Below are 18,275 nucleotides of genomic sequence, written 5' to 3'. Positions count from 1 at the left end.
GGTACGAATTTGTCCATATTTTGCTATACATTTATTACATGCCTATGGTATTTACATTTGCTCTTTATGAACAATATTCTTATTTAGTAATTAATAAAAATTTTGTTTAAATTAAATATTTCAAGAAAGGAAGGAATAAATGTAGTTGGAATTTCAACGACTCAGATTCCACTGTTGACTTCAGCAGGAGTCATACAGTTGGAGTGCACATAGCATGGAGAGAAAATTGACTATACCAGCTTCTTGATCTGATGAAGGTCTGGATAATAATACTTAAGCACCGAAGCATATTAGGGTATATGGAAGTAGGGAGGAAGGAAAGGAGGTGAATAAAAAACCAACCAGATCTCTTGGAAAGCTGAGATAAGATGTGCTAATAACATTAGTGGAAGTAATAAAGGCAGTTACTAGCCATGAACTATTACATGAGTGAACCAAACCACTATGACAGTTGCAACAAAGATCCTGAAAGAGCAGATACTGCTCTGTTAACAACCTCATGGTTCCACCAGTAATGAAGGAAGAGTACATACAGGATAGCACATCCTAACAATTCTTAGTCTCAACCCTGATCTTGTAATGCTTTGAAGAGACTAGAATGTGAATATCTCAAAAGCCCTCTTTCAGGCAAAGAGGAAGCTTTTACATTATTCAAGGAGAAGAGACCTTGGTGCTACTTCACTGTATGCTGATAAGACCTTTTCTGCTAAAGAAACATATTAGAAAATAACCAGTAGACAAACTTAGATGAACATGTGCAAGATGTGCAAACAGTAAAGGAGATTAAGGTATAGATACAGTGTGTTTAAATGATCACGTTTTTTGTTAATTTGTTTTTGTTTTGTTTGCTTTTTTTTTTTTTTTTTTTTTTTTTCAGAGAAAGAACACTACATTTATTACACCTGACTCATTGGTTCATCTTGCAGAAAGACAAGCTCCTTCAATTTACCAATGTATTTATTTCCTTAAAGAAATTGAATTGTTCCAGTACTGAGAATTGAGGACCCAGGCCTTGGCTGGCCTAAATTAAGATTCCTTCAAATCTGACTGATGAGACTCACAGAGAAGAGCATAACTCTAAAAAAAAAAGAGGAAAGGGTGATTGACGGGAGTGGTGTGGGGGAGCAGGATTCATATAAACAAAGCAGTATTACTTTTTAAATATGGCACAAAAAAGCTTCTATTCTAAGACCTCTGTGTAAGAGAAAAAATTGTGCTATATATCCCAGTGACTGAGAAGGGGAGAAAAAAATATTTATGTAACTAAATTTAGTAAGATCAGGTCAAGAAATGTGTTGGTCATGCAATGAGACATCCTGAAGTGCTTATCAAAACAGCTAGAATCCACACAGTTCACAAACAAATAGCTGCTGCATTAGCTTTAAGATGTCCAAGAAACAGGATGTTTGGTAAAACAAGGGAATCAGACCATTAGTAAAACATTAAAATGAAAATATTCAATCCTACTTTCTAACAAAACAATCAGTGCCAAAAAAGACAAGCTGATACTTCTAACTAAATCTGTGCTCAATCCATAAACACTTTTAAGGAATTTAGCAGTCTGTGTCACGAATTCAGAAGGCAGAACTGGTGCTTTAATCACTGACTTTTTATCTCAGTGCAAATAAACAGGTAAAAACCAAACTAAACAAAACCCAAGCAGACTCTTGAAGCCACAGATAAAAAGAATTATCAGTGGGATACAGTGTTGGTATTTAATTCTGGAAGGTTTTGTTTTGTATTGTTTTGTTTTTAAAGTACATCATCTTAAGAACATCATCTTCAGCTGAGCACTCAAAAACATCACAAATTCTCCTTTTGTGTCAACAGTTAAGAGTGTCTCAATAGGTGTCATAACTGTGGGACTGAAATATATTTCAAGGGCAAGGAGAAGGAAATGAACCCTAGGAAATTCTAACTGTGTACAGTAGGGTGAAAGGATAGGAACTGGGAGTTATGTTTTATTAGTTTTGTCCAGGACAAATGCAGTACATTACTTACCCATATAAAGGGTGTAGGCCAAAATCATAAAGAACCTGTTAACACTACTAGCTTGTAATGGATGCAATCACACCATTACTATCTAAATTTTTGTTTATTTTTCAATAGATTGGTGTCTGCACATCATGCTGCCTTACATTGCCGCTCCTCTGTAACCTTAACCATTATTCCTACTGTGTAAAGTGAAGCACAAATTTAAGGTGACAAAGCACCAGTTGGCTGATGTGAAGTATGCTACGAAAGCAGAAACCTCTGAAAGCTTCACAGCCATTATGAAATAACTGACCTATATGAAACTGCTACCATGGTTCACAAATTTATTGTCAGGTTCCAGCCTCTAGCTGTTCTCTGATTGTTCTAAATACTTGACAAACTGAAGCCTTTTCACTTTCCGTTGAAATTGCCTCATCTCCCTGTCAGAGCGCCATGGGGGACTCCATTACTTTTCTGACTTCTTTCCCCTACTGACAAGTCATTTAGCTGGCTTCTTGTTGTGAAGGCTGTCCATGTCAAATTAGCCAGGGCCCCTATTGTCCTTATTACCACTCGAAAAGCCATCATGAGTAATGCTACGGGGTCCCTCAGTTGTCATCATTTGTCAGAAAGAAAGGGAGTGTGGTTACATATAGCTGACAGGTAATTTCAGTGTCTACAATTACCCCAATTAGTCTTGTCATAAACAATTCGATAAATGCACACCAATACAAACAGATAAACACACGAAGGTTTCTCACTATTAATGTCATGTAATGGATAAATCAGTGATATAATGCTATATTTTATTTATTTCTTTAAACTATCCTTAGCTGCAAGCTGGCAGTTGCTACCTGGTCAGCACAAATTGTACTATCTACTTTCATTAGCTCATCACCGCAAGAGAATATGAAAGGCTGTGACAAAATTCATTTAGAGAGAGCACGAAAGAGCAGATTGCCTAAAGCGGGTGTTATAACAGAGATAAAACAAAGGTTTTCTTTTGTCAGTTCAGTGCTGCAATGAGCTGTAAAGAAGACTATTTTGTTCTTAAAAACAAACATAAAACATGAGAGAGACAGAAGGGAAAGCAATGAAATACATTCCTTCTGAAATTAAAAACACTTGCCTCGCACCATAACCAGGTCCATCAGCAGGAGGGTCTTCTAACAATATTCATATTAAAAGTATGATTTTCAGAGGCAGTCATAGTATTAACCAGTCTTCTCACTGATAGTTTGTAATTTTTTTTCCTTTTTTTTTTTTTTTTTTTTTTTCTCCAGATAGACCTTGCCACACAATACAATTCCTAAAATAGCTGCTAAATATTTCACATAAAATAAAGCATAATCCCTGCTGTTCTTATGTAAGAATTATTTGATAATGGATTTAGTAATTTAAACTCACTGGATAGTTGGTAGCACTGTGTTGAAGTCTTTCTAGGCACGGAATATTGATAGTATTGACTGCTGTTCTAAAACATCTGGTAGACTTGCTATAAACACGATGCTGAAAGAAGTGGCTTTAATAACATCCATATTAAACACTGAATTATGAATTGCTAAGCTTATCTTTGAGATCCACATAAATAAACACTGATTTCTTGACATCTACAGAGTCCACAGCACCCCGTCTGTTTGCTGACCGCAGGCTTAAGTGATGGCTGGAAAACTGAACACAGACATGTTGTTGTAGGAAATTGCTTTTGGCAACTATTTGTTCAAACTCAAGATTTTTTTTAAACCAACACTAAGAACCCACCAGAAAACAGGACAGGTCTCCCTAATGAGTAATCTATTTTAGCACAGTCTTGTCTAGGCATGACAGTTTACTGAGAGGCTTGAAAAACTCGTAATTACCAGTGTTACAGGGCAATTAATGTATATTACACTGCACTACTCATGGCAGCAACTGTCATTTTCTCAATAAAAATGAGTACTCTTCAGCTAAAGGTGACATTAATTGGGACTTTAATGACTATGCAGAGGAGCTGAAGCCAAATATGAACAAAACAGCGATTCAATGAGCGACTTCAGAAACGAGAAAATTGTACTAAAATGAGATTAATTGCTGTTTAGAAAAAGGAAAGAACCTAAAAAGCTATTAAATTGCAGGGTTTGGGTGCCCGGGTGATGGTTGTGATGTTAATCTTGCATTCTCACAGCAGGCAAATATTCACTAAATTCAGAGCCTTTTGACAGCAGGAAAAATCATGTATGCTTAACTTCAATCCATCAAAAATATATTTCAGCTTTTATCAGTGTTCTAAATACTTCTGCAATTTCAAAAATTACTGCTCCATTCCTTGGCTGTCATCATGCAAATGCGAACACTGTCAATATTGCTATGAAAAATTCCCTGGCTTCAAAAGGCCTACTTCGGTGATAAAGAAAGAAAAACGTGAAGATTAGAATTGCAAAACACACACTACTAATATAACAGAAAGCAACAATAAGAATTTAATGTTTAAGTTGTGGAAACTGCTAAAATAGAAAATGATGGGGTGTTGTTTTAGTGTGTATGCAAGAAAAAAATAATCAAAGAATTCCCCCACTCTCCCATAAAATCTTTCAAAGCTTATAACTTTATAGATAATTACTCATTGCAAATAATTAGGACATAATTTTGCAGCTTGACTTCAGGTGATATAATTATTAAAACTGCTCTGTAGTTTCTAAAAGCCTTTATCCGTGCTACTTAATTCTTTAAAGCAATTATATAATTGCTTTTCTTTATAGCCTTTTTAACTGTCATGATGACTGTATACATAAAACATTGCACTTAAACTCTGACATATAAGAGGGATAAACATAGCTCTGATTCACTTTGAAGTTCTATCTCCTGTAACTTCAAATTTTAAAACAGAAAACCAGTTCAGCCACTGAGGTTAAAAACTGCATATGGAATATTCACATGTCTTAAGAAGGAACCCCTCCTCCACTGCTAAGATGCACTAGTTGCACCCTGGAAGAGACAAAAATAGAGCTTACCATTTTATTACAATTTTCTATTCCATAATCTAATCTGTTTGCTCAGCATCTCAATAAACATCCATCTCATCTACACTTTAAAAATCTCTAAACACATTAAAACAGGCATCCTCAAGTGCTACGTTGACTAGGCAATAAAATAAAGACAATGACAATAGGAATACTGTGCCTTATCAGTAGGATTCAAAGACACAGTTATAACATTACACCCATTAGCACTTCTGTTAGCTAAGTTCAGAAATTCCACAATATGTATATAAATGTCTTAAGTACAACAATCGTGGGCTAACACTTTCAGTTCTGAACTTAATTCAATCTCTCCATGTTGAACTGGATCCATGAGTTGTCAGAACATTAATTTGCCTCCACTGCATACAGTACTTGGATGACAAGTCAAGATACGACATAACTACTTCATAAAACATCTGAAAAACAGCTGAGTTAATGCTTCCACAGTAACCTTTAAGTTTCACATACAATTTATAGAATTAGTATATTTAAGATTTGCTGATGTAATATTTTGCATTTAACATCCAGGTGTTTTTTTGTTTGTTTGTTTGTTTTTGTTGTTTTTTGTTTTGCCAAATACAAATGAAATAAAGCAATAGATAGTCACTTCAAGGCCCTGCATTCACAGTTTGCTCAAGTACCTTTCCTTCAGTTATATTTTTGATGTCACCAAGATTTGCATTGATGAAATCATATGCTGTCAGTTGGATTACAAGTGTATTTACAGTGAAAAAGTTTTGAGACATGTTTTTTAAGAAGTCTGGAATTTGTGGATGCAACAAAAGATTAAATCTGTAACAAAGCTCTGACTGAAAAACAGTCACTCCCATACACTATGACCTATGATGCTTTTTCTGTATGTTAAAAGGTTTCTTGTGAACTTGTAATTCAAATGATCTCTAAGAAATATTTCATACTTTTAAAGCCAAGGCTGACAAACATGATGCCACAAAGCAGGGAAGATTACGTTAGGATCCACTTACACAAGAAATCAGAGTCCAGTGTAGTTAGTGGCTAACTACTTGTTGTCTCTAGAAAAGCAATGACGTTCATCTAGAGAATGACATAAAAATTGTCATTTCTGTACTATTTATTCCCCTACCCCGGACAACCCATGTATGCTGCAGAGCAAGTAAAAGTTATGTATGTCTTTGTTCTGTTTATATTTTATTTTGAAAGTGGAGAAAACCACATTTTCACATGACAAAATATGTTTCTTGTTCCTTCCATATTCAAATGAAATTCTATTAGTGGTGGCGTACTCAAGCTTTAAAAGGAAAAACAAACAAACCTTGGACTTTGGAAAGCTTAATCTCTAGTCATGAAGAGGTAACTGAGGAAAAAACCCCTCAAAATTTATCCTGTGCAGGTATTAATTCAGATAAAATACCTAGATTACAGTAAATACAGATCACAGGAGTGAATTACCACGAATTCAAGGGGACTATGATTTCACAACACACATATATATACTCACTGCGAGTTTTGTAATAGGATCAGTTTAAATTCATGTTGACAATAGAAATAGGAATACATATATTTTACTGCTTTCGTTTTTCTCCTTTTCCTCCTCCTCTTTATTTCATTACTTGCAAAATATTGCTTTGCATGTTATATCAGTCTGTATTTAAACATTGCTGTATAGTTTTCTACAAGTTTCTTTGCTCTTCCAATTCATTAACAGCATGAGCTTATCAGATTGTAAGTCATGCCCAGATGAAGCATGTCATAAAACCAGAAGGATATTTTTTCCTCTTAAAAAGTGATTTTTCTCTACTGGATATATTTAGAAAAAATATCTTCAGGTCTGAGAGTTAAAATGTATCATGATTTGGATGAAAAGCACTTGAAAAAAATGAAATCCCTAGAACCCCATCATATGAGGCAATTATAGTCTCCCTATCATTGTAAGCTATTTAATCTTGCAATACTACCATTGTGAAAATGGAGACAAGAAGAAAAAACTTCTTAAACTTACTTCAGCCCTTAAACTTACAGGAATATCTTACTTTCAAATTATACATATATAAAAGCAAGGTTGAGATTTTTTTATTCATATTCCATTGAGGAAACACATATTTTTAATAGCATACTCACATCATGGAAATGATCATATCATAAAATTGAAGAATCATGATATAAAAGAACAAAATTGAGGGTTCTAAATTTTGTCTTCCATGCTGAATTAATTATTCTGCATTAAAAAACAAAAACAAAAACAAAACGCCAGATAAAAAACCCCCACAAAAAATCAGGACCAAAGTAGCAACAAAATAAAGCCCTTCATATATCTTTTCAGTATCTTTTTAATTTAATCTTTCTTCTATTAACTACAGGAAAAAATATAAAAATATTGGCCTACTAAAGTACGAACACTTTTTCCTCACCCACTGTTTCTGTTACCTTGGCCCATAGGCTTCAGCTCAGAAGACAATTAAAATTTCAAAAAAAAACACATAAAACCCATTCAAGAAATGCAAAAACTGCTTAGGAATTATTATCCCAAGGTATATTCATGGTATTTTCTTCTATTAAAAACTTTTGATAGAGAGATATAGAGAACTGTTTCCATAAGAAAGTAAATTGAAGTAGTATCAACATTGTAAAAAGTAAAAATCTTTACAATTCTCATGCGCATATAAGTACTTATAAACACTATAAAGGTGTATGTGCAACAGCTACCCTGTTTTGCTGATCTATTTCCACACTTGTAATCAATATCAGATTAATTTATGTTCAAATTTTCTGACTCACAAGCATATCTGAGTCATTAAAATACATTTAAAAAAATGAAAAATGTTGATTTAACTATTTTCATAATTTTAAACAGTTAAAATGTGCATTTTTAAATGCAAGAATAATCACTGATCTGTTCTGATGAGAGTAACTTTAAAATAATTCGATTTACTATTTGCCTTTTCTGCTGTAACTGTTCATTTCTTCATTCCCTGATTCATGCAAAACAAAAAGGTTAAAAGAAAAGCATCTCTAGAAAATGTCTTAATCTGGCCAAAGTAAGCTTCTATGTCTTTGTTCCACAGAAGCTTTATTAGTTTCCTGGGCTCCATAGCAGGATAAACTATTTCATGCATGAAGGGATCAGCATTCCTTCTTCTAATCATTGCTATTGTACCCATTACAAAGCTTTCTGAACATCTCCTATGGATATCACGCACTATCTTAATCACCCCTCAATTAATAGTTTCATACTCATATTTTAGTTCTGCTACTTCTACATACAGTAACTATTACTTCAGAGTGATACTGAAGCCATAACAGAATATTCTGAGATTATAGAAATTTCACCACCATTGATACGTTCTTACACTGAAAGAGTTCAAACAGCAGTTTCCACTGAATAACAGCTTAATACAACTGGTAATCCTCTCCTAGTACCATGAGAGATATTCATGCCCATGTAACTTTGAGAAGCACAAGCCATTTTCTTAGGTGCTTTGAGAAGTAATGAGGTAGCCATTACTATTTAGAATAGAATCAGCTTTAATACTAGAAAGATCTTTATACTCTGGGTTTTGCTGGTGTGCTGCATTATATTCTTCTGAAAGTAATATAGCTATTCTCAATAAGAAAAGAAAAAAGTCAACAGTTTTCACTTTAACATGCTAATGTTTGAATTTGTTTGCCTATTCATCTTACCTTTTTCCTCAGGTAGAAGGCATGTGTGACTTCCTACCCACTCTTAGAAGATGGTGGGGAAAAATGTTAAAGTGACATACATCATGCTGATTGTCCTCACAGAGGAAATCAGAAGTAATCTCAACTGAAGACTAGTATTCTCTTTATATTCAAAAGATATTAGTAGTTGAATGGCACGATGCAACTAAATTCACAACATATTTTCAGCTAAATCAGTGATATAATATTAAATTATGCCATCTATGGACCTAGTGAGAGACTAACTTTCAAATTTTACATACATTTCTGGTTTGAAAAACAGCAACATCCACTGTTTCTCAAGACATTGGCAAAATCAGAAATCCAAGAGGCGTCTGCTATGCATTCCTCCAAGACTGGTGCATAGATCAGTATTTATCTCATACAACTAGCAAATGCTTAGCAGTTTTCCAGGATATGTAATGCACATAAACTGGCACACAAAAGGCTAGCTACCCTTAACTACTTTCTATAGACCACTTAGATGTAGACCAAGCACAGATGAAAAACACAGGCTGAGATTAAAGACAATAACATATTGCAACTCTACAACTGTAAAGCATGTCTGTAATAAGCTGATTTTAATAAATTATGGATAAATCAAGACCATTTAAAGTATTACAGAAAAATGGATAAAAAAAAAGCAGAAGATACGGACGTGCAGCTTGTTGAGATCTGACTAGTGTGCTGCAAAATATTTAGGGGAAAAAAAAGTTGATCCCTAGTCTCTGGTACTTGCAGTTTTGAAGAAAAATTTAAAATGCACAGAAAGCATCACTAATGGGAAGATCTATGTATCTCATCAGCTGAAGAGAGGAACTTTAGAGAGGTACTTTTCTAATAATTGAAAGAGGACTTGAAAGGCACAAGAAGTACACTTTTTCAGGAGATGAAGGGCTCATACAAAGACAGGAATGTAGGCCAGGATACAAAGAACTTGAGAAAGAAAAGACTGCTTACACAGCCCCCAAAATTCGAAAAATAGGGGCAAGTATAAAAGATGGCAATGTAAGAGAAACAAAAAGTATAAAAAAGATTCTTACAACACCACAATGTTTTTCACAGACATACCAGACTGCAAAATAGGAATCCCGATTTTAAATCAGTATGGCTTTAAACTAGAAAGGAATTTAATTTTAGGATAACATTACAGTTTTAAGTTGATATAGCCAATGTTAGTAAGTTGTCTGTAAGAATACAGACCTTGCAAAGAGTTAATTCTATGGATGGTCACTACCTGACAAAAAGAAAACACTATGCAGGCATTTTTTAGGAATGGAATAATAAATAAAAACAACTCATAGTAAGTACGGCTTACATAGTTTGTTAAATGTATCATGCAAAGTCACATAAAAATTATAGGGAAAGAAAATCTAAAACCATCACAGGTGACTACAGATTCAAGGATTTATTATTCTGATGTTAGTAAATACAAATACAGAAGTTATTTTTGTCATCTGGTTTGCCTTAATCAAGAACAAAAAAAATTATTTATAACACTGTACACAAACGCCATGTTTATATCAATATCATATGCAGCTTGAATGAAAAAGTATACATTAAATTGAGAACAGCAATTCATATAATGGTCAAAGACAACCAGTAACAAAACCACCAAATTCCAGTTGTCAAACATAATTTACTATGTATATTTCTTCTCTTCTCTGTTAAAACAGTAATTATTAAACTAAAGTGATATGGTTGAGTGTTTATGACTTCTTATTAAAAACCCTGACTTAAAGCAGTGTTCATTTAAGCTTAAGGTTAAAGAAAATCATGTAGAGATCTCTGTGCGATGGCCTACTGACTTTATATCCTCTTGTCAAACCTCAGCAGTTTTATTTGTAGTGATACATGCCGGGGAAGGTTGGAGGTTAAAGTTGATAGGAGGGCCAACAGGAAAGCCAACCAACTTCTTTCAAAAGATTACAACCTTTAACATATTAGGATCTGTCAGCAGTTACTGCTAACTTGGTATGTCTACATCTGCGTACTCATCTGTGAACTGATCCCCAAACTCCAGATTGACAGAATCAAGAAAACTAATTCTTACTACTTTCCTTCAATCATTCCTTCCTAATTTTCTTCCTTTTTAAGTTATAATTTCAATTTTTTATATTATATTGAAGATTAGCACTTAATATTAGTTTTCAGAAAAACATTAGTAGGTACATAAAATTTCTTTCCTGGTTTTCTTCAGCCTAAATTTCCCTCAGCCTGAGTATTGAAGGAAAGATCTTCTAGTCTAGGAAATCATATGTTAAATGTAATAGCAGCAAAGTCTACTGGACTGAAGCTCTTCAGATTTCCCTTTCTCCTACTTAGTTTGACACTGTTTCCTCTGTGACTCATTTTTAAATTATACAGATAACAATAAATGAAATATCACAGAATCATTGAATATCTGAGGTTAAAAGGGACCTCTTGAGAATGTCTTGTCCTATTCAAAGCTCAGTGAACTACAGCAGGTTGCTCAGGGCTTTGACCAGCTATATTAGGAGAATCTTCAAGGACAAAGACTTCACAGTCTCTCTTAACAACCTGTTGCAGTGTTTGACAGCTCTCACAAGATGACTAAATAGAATTTCCTGTATGTTATATCATTTGATCTGCCACTGGACACCACTAGGAAGAGTCTGATTCCATGTTTTGTATTCCCTCTCAGCAGCTATTTATACACATTGATAAGATTCCATTGCTCTTCTTGGCTACACAGTGCAAACTCTCTCAGACTCTCCTCCAACAACACATGCTACTGTCTATTCATCATATTTGTGGCCCCTCACTGGACTCACTGTAAGTTAAGTGTCTTGGATCACGGATTTTATGCTGTAACATATCATTTAATGTAAAGGAGTATAGTATTACACAGGTCTCATTTCTACTGATGGCAGCTTTACTCTTATTTGCTCTTAGGACAGGTGAAGTTTCTTCCACTGACTTCAGACAGAACAAGACCTCTACTAAACAGACTGATTCTGTGTAAATGATGATAATGTATTTTTACTGTATTTGTCCCATGACAGCCACAAGAATATTTTAATATAAAATGAATAATCTATTCCAGTTATCTGTAACCAGTTTACAGTTAATATAATTCTTCAGCTTTGCATTTTAAAATAAGTAACAACTCTAGAAATTCTACACAAAGAATTACTTTCCCACTTCTACTCTCTCTGAAAATCCAGATAAGTACTTCTGGCAAAAGCAAAGATTCTGTGTTTCACATCACGTACCACTTTGCCATTGCTACAGTTTTGATTGTGCAAAACTCAATGGGCTCTAATAAAATCTGACTAGGTAATTAATAGTCTAAAACATGCACTATGAGATACTGAAATGAACTATCTACACATAAATTCTCTCATGTCATGGAAAAGACTCATGTAGCATGCTGTGTTACAACTATATTCCATGATGTCAACAGTTTTTTTCATCTTGTCTGCAATCAACCAAAAAATCTTAACACATCCCATTGTTAAGAAGTTTGTTTTCTACTAGTTTCAGTTTAGGTACACTCACTAGTGTGTATGAGCAACATCAAAGAAAGTGAAATAGAAAAGATGTAAGAAAGATTAATGTCAGTATCAAAGCACAACTTTAAACTTCTATGATATTGGTATGCTCCAAAATGGTTGTGATGACTTCACAGAATTATGTACGTAAATATCAAATTTTAGTTACCATTATGTAATTCAGACATAGATACATGTATATACATTTTGAGACAGGCTCTACACTGTCATCCACATTTTCCAGAGATGTGCACATGAAGGGGATTCTCCCACTGTACCAATTACTTACCTAATTTTGTGGACTGTTCAAGACAGGGAGAGGGACAAGGCTTGTGGAAATTAAGCTTTATTTAAAATAAATCAACAGACAAGGGTATTAATATTCAGAGCTCCACATTATGATTGTACAGGGAAGGGCCCAGAAAGTAGGACACAACCTTTAGAACTGGAAAACTCTTTTCCACAGTAGTAGAACATGGGTTGTTTTCTCTGAACTTGTTCCCCTGGACATTTTACAGAGCAGAATGATTTAAGGAGTAGTTTGACATGATTTGTATTTTCTAAGAAAGCTATCCTTTATCTTCATAATATGAGACAAAAAACATCTGGAACTTTATGTTATTTTCATAATGTTTTATGCCAAAGAACAGGCAGTACTCCTGGCTTCTTTTTTCCTTCCCTGATACACTATAAACAGTGATAAGAAAATGAAGGTTAGGAGAAGGTTAGAAGTCAGATTGAGCCTTCAGTCCTGTGATAATGCATTTGCACATTTATCTCATAAATGCTGCATTTTGTAGTGGTAGTGGATGTATACTATGATGACAATCCCTTTAATAAAGGAATTAACACATTATCATCACTAAGGAGAATTTTTTAAAGTCAGGAAACCTGACTATTAACAACAGAGAAAACATTTTGAAAATAACTTCATTGAAAATGGGGTAAAAATTATTGTGCTAAAATAATATACTGTACTGTAGTCATTTGTACTTGATGAGAGCTGAGCCAAGGTTTACAGATATCACTGTTGAAAAAAGTCAGTCATGTCTGTATGACACACAGCAACTCTAATAGCAAACAAAAGTCAAAAAAAAGTCCATTTACACAAAAGGCTGGTGAGCAGAGAACAACCAAATAGTAGAAATGAAAAGCAACCAGACTCAAAATTTTGACTCAAGCTTCTTCTCCTGGACTTATAAATCCAATAGTAGTGATTGAAAATGTAATGATTCTGAAGGAACTCATGATCTGCAGGTTCAAGAATATTAGGTTGTACAGTACTTGCTAAAGAAACATCATCACATATATTAGTGCTGCCATATGATGAGGGGTGAGTGGGAAAAAAAGGTCACAGCTAGCTAAAAAATGAAGAGATTTTGGTGACAGTGTGATGTGACACACTTCTTTCTCAAAAACTGCACACCATATTCAGAAAAACTGCCAAATTGAATTGTGAAGGTGCTCTCATAGCTGGGGCAGTCAGGAGTCCTCAAGTTTCAGAAAGCCTAGCAAAGAAGATGGTGAGGCACTTTATGCAAAACAGTTCTACATATCAATATGTGACAGTTTTCTTCTCATAAGGTGATCAGCCACTGTATGATACAGAGGCTGTGCTCCAGCTCAAGGTATATATTCTAAGGCAGCATTTAAAGGCAGCACTTCCTCCTTCTGCAAGTTTGTGTGTGCAAACAGTAAACAAATCTCAACTTTTTTTAAAAGACAAACCTCCAGATCCAAGAAAAGGAATGAATTTCCATTTTCATGATCAGTGACATGTCAGTGACAAAGACAACACTGATTTGAATTAATGAGGCTAACAGATTTCCAGAAGATACTGAAGAATGCTAAAGTTATGTTCTTATTACAAATATATTTCATAATGATACTGGGTCAGCAATTACAACTACAAAACTGAGTTTTAGTATTGGCTGAAAAAACACTTTAGTGAAGTTGTCTAATAGTCTACTACACAAAGGTAAGCTGCATGCAGACTCATTTGATACTTGGCTTTGAAAAATTAATTGGTCAATGCTCTTGATGTACATGCAGCAGGGTGAGGGAAAACAGACTACAAAAATCTCCTCAGGAAAGCACAAGGCTAAGCAAGGGAGAGGAAGTACTCTTAAGATACAGCCAATGCTGTTTATAAACCATTATTACATGTAAATTAAGTTACCTTCAGTTTGCCAGTGGTATAATTCAGTAGTGCAGAACAAATGCTTAACTAACCTTTTCAACATAACCCACAAACAAGAACACTAATGGCAAGTGAAATGAGAAGAAAACAAAACAAAAAATAAATTAAAAATATACTCTGAAACATATTGTCACAGTATACAACAGACAATTTTGACTAATAGGTAACTTATATTATTCTGTGGGTAATTGTGATAATGCAATTTTACATTAAGAAGCCAGAGAAAACAAAGCAAAACAAACAACAACAACAAAAACCACAACAAAAAAACCCCCAAGCAGTAGAAGAAAAGGCAAAATCACTCATTTAAGAAAACCTGAAATATGCTCTAATTTGGTAGTAAGTCAAAAGCTACAGGACATGTATCTATACACACACAAAAATACACTATCATTGCTGTGAGGACAGCAGAATATTTTCACAGCTGTTTTTCTTCATGCTTGGAAGCATATATTACTCGTAACACAGTAACATTCTGAAATTTTATAACATTTTGGATTTCTTTCAGATGAGAAGTCCATTTTATTGTTTTTTAATTAAATGTATTTCCCTGAAAGGTCTTTGAAGGCTCTACAAACTACCTTGCATTTTATTATTGCTGACAGTTATCTAAACCACGCTTGAATGCCCTCTTTATCCTTTAGTGAACAATTGAAAGATCATATGCTAAAAAGACTTGTGCTTTCTCTTCTTCTAGCCCTATAATTAAGGCATTTTAATACATTTCTTCATACTCATTAAGAGAGCACAATGTTAAAAATTAATGCAATGAGACAATTTTCAGTTTAACAACCATAAATACAACATAAATTTGTCTCGATTGTAGTTATGAAAAAAGTCTTCTTGAAATCACATGATGACATTACTGAATTGTCAAGATTTTGCTTTTGCTGTCTAATGGTATTTAAGTGATGTATGGTAGCCTGACAATAATATAGTGTTGTTACACACCCTACAAGAGAGGTAAACATTTCTGTCACACAGTCAGATTCCACTGGTTTGAGTATGTTTTTTATTTACCTTATACGTCTATTAAAAAGTAGTATTGCTGGATGATGCTGAAATAGATGAAAAAAGGGACGAAAAGAAGTGAGACAGACACATGAAGGGAAAAATAATCACAAGATGATTGTAAAAATCTTGATATGTAATGTAAAATACCACTGTAATGGTATCTACTTAGAGCAGTACTTTACTAATGCTTAGAATGAAGATTTTCTTAGTTTGGATTTTTTTTCCTAAGAAACAGAATTTTATTATCTTCATGTGTCACACATTTTTGCAACAGACACGTTAAGCATTTTTTTAAGATTGTGAAAGGAATTTATTCTTCCTAAGTACATCAATTTTTAAGACACCAATTAAATATAGGATGCATCGGTGTTATGGCTCACCATTACACATTTTCCAAAAGGTGTTACTAATGAGCAACTCATACACCTCACCTTTTAAAACTATATCAAGTTTTTTGAGGTAAAAGTTTTATATACTTTCTTAACTACATGTTTAAAACCACAGTGCAGCATAAAGCAAGAAGATTACAGGATTTATTTATTTATTTATTTATTTACTTATTTATTTAAGATAGACATGAAAAAAAAAAGTTGCTCTCCTGAAGATTTTCCAGAGTTGTCAGAATGTTATATTATAAACAACCTTATTAGTCCTTTATAATTACAATATGTACCTCTGGACAAGATCGAGCACACATGACAAATGCTTCTGACTTCTTTTTAAATCGAACCAGGAAGGTCATCGCTGAACAAACAGAATTCTATACATCTGTGGCCATAAATTGTGAAAGCTAACGATAAGGTAAGGTTTTTTGATATTAAAAATTAAAATTGTTTTGTTCAGACTCCTCTGTATAAAATCAAAAACTAAGATGATTAAGTAGTTTAAAAAACAATAAGCTGCTAAAGAAAAAGAAATCCTTCAAACTACTACCACACCTTTTCTTTCTGCAGCTGAACATATATTTTAATATTTTTGCTGAATCTTTAATTGTGGTGTTTTTTTTGTTTTTTTTTTTTTTTTTTTTGTTTTTTTGTTTTTTTGTTTGTTTTGTAAATATGTTCTTAAAGATAATTTCTCAAAGAGAATTTATCCAAATTTGCATTTATTTTGCTTAGCCTTATGATGTGGACAGTTAAAAAAAAACAGCCTCAAATCTAAGGCACTTGCTAGTTGTTATCCTCAAATGAAATCAGAAAAAAGTACAACATACTACTGTGCATTTGTCCTACCATTTTTATTTTGCTTCAGAGTCATTTAACAGTACTGGTAGTTTTGGATTAAATTTAATTTGTATGGAGTTAAACAGTAACTTAAGTGACTGCAACTGGAAACCAACTGACGGATCTCACTTCTAAATCTCGTATTTCAATTTGGAGAGGAAATGTACGGATTGAATTAGAAAGCTGTAAACTCTTGATGAAAATTAGTGGTATAAAACAAAAGAAATTGAAACCTGCAGTTATTTTCCTTACAGTTAGGCTGAATTACATTGTAAATCAACGAAGATTTGGATAGTGTCCAAATAAACAGCTTTACCTTAAAAAAGTTCTAACAGAGCATTGAGCATACAATTTGAAACAAATACGAATATGAAATATTAATGACTTTAAAAAGAACCATATGAGAAGAACAACAGTAAAATCATGAAAATTCAAGCAGAGGAAATTTAAACTGAAATGTATGATGGGCAATTAAGTACCTATTTTGACAATTCTAAGTGGTCAAGTTTTTAAAGTATGACACAGAAACCTTAACCTATCTATATATGAGTGATAAATGAGGCATTTTGTGTCATTACATTCCCATAAATCACATTCTTTAACTGCTGATGGCTTTTATCAGGTCTAACCTTTTCAAGCTTCTATCAGAGTGCTAACATTTTCAACTTTGACACATATGCAGTTTACAAATTCTGCAGCTGATTAACTCTGGACAGAAGCTCACTGCCACTATTGTCTTCTTCAAGTTGGGTTACAGCTTCAGTGTCTCAAAAACTAACATGCATCCTTTATATGTCACAAAATCTCACTTAAGATATTGAGCTGTGTTGTAAAGGATATATTTCTTCTTTCGAAACAAATAAATGAAAATGTACTTTCAAAATTCTCCTCAGAGCCTGAAATATATATACTTTTAATTATTCTAAAATCAAGTAACTAGTACATTCCAAATAAGGAGAAATATTCAGAAGTCAGACATTAGTAAAATAAAATGATCTATTTTACATCACTTTATTATTTAAGAGAACTTGGGTTCAAATCAGTGCTCCTGAATAAATGAAAAACATTGTGACCAACATCTCTGAGGTAAAGAATAATAATTAAAAAAAAAAACAACTGATGAACTACTATTAGTGTGTACTGTATATACTCTATTGTAAAGTATTAGACTTATAAGCTGATCATGACCATGGTTCTTCAAATCATTTTCTGTGATTCCTCGCTAAGCTCTTATCTGAACTATCTTGTAAATTTCGAAGATTATAAATTGAAGTATCTTAAAACAGCAAATATCAAAGATTCAATTTCAGTATTATACCACAAAATGAGTGTAGCCATGATAAACTCAGGACAAAACAAATGCAAAAACAAAAAAGAAATGCAATAAATAATGTTTTCTCCTGTACAAGTGAATCCAAATGTCTTAAGGAAAGCCTGCTTTCTTTAGGAACTAAAATTAAATTACATATTTACATGACACACACAATCTTTTTCTGCATAAGTGATAAAATAGGTGATAAAATCAGCCTAGATGTCTACCTTCAAAACCATTTTGACCTAACTATATTATATAAACAATGAGAAGAAGGCAAGAATATAGTAGCACTTTCTATCTCAGTAGTATCAGTACACAGTAAGAACAGTAGTAAAATAAACATCTGCATTTTCACTTTTT

General features: G+C 33.5%; 1 protein-coding gene and 1 long non-coding RNA gene across 4 annotated transcripts in view; one reads left to right on the top strand and one right to left on the bottom strand.

The window, feature by feature from the left end:
- The window catches only part of CDIN1 (CDAN1 interacting nuclease 1), a 113,339-nt gene that overhangs the window by 29,117 nt on the left and 65,947 nt on the right, over positions 1-18,275 (bottom strand). The gene's annotated exons all lie outside the window — the stretch shown is intronic.
- Positions 1-18,275, top strand: part of LOC140252831 (uncharacterized) — a 93,163-nt gene that overhangs the window by 64,151 nt on the left and 10,737 nt on the right. Inside the window, exon 4 of the long non-coding RNA XR_011903739.1 lies at positions 16,111-16,178. This is a non-coding gene — a long non-coding RNA (uncharacterized lncRNA). The remainder of the gene's footprint in view (positions 1-16,110; positions 16,179-18,275) is intronic.

This window comes from Excalfactoria chinensis, chromosome 5, assembly GCF_039878825.1.
Source record: "Excalfactoria chinensis isolate bCotChi1 chromosome 5, bCotChi1.hap2, whole genome shotgun sequence".
Lineage (NCBI taxonomy): Eukaryota > Metazoa > Chordata > Aves > Galliformes > Phasianidae > Excalfactoria > Excalfactoria chinensis.
The sequence above is the reverse complement of the archived record's forward strand: the minus strand, read 5'-3'. Positions and strand labels throughout refer to the sequence as shown.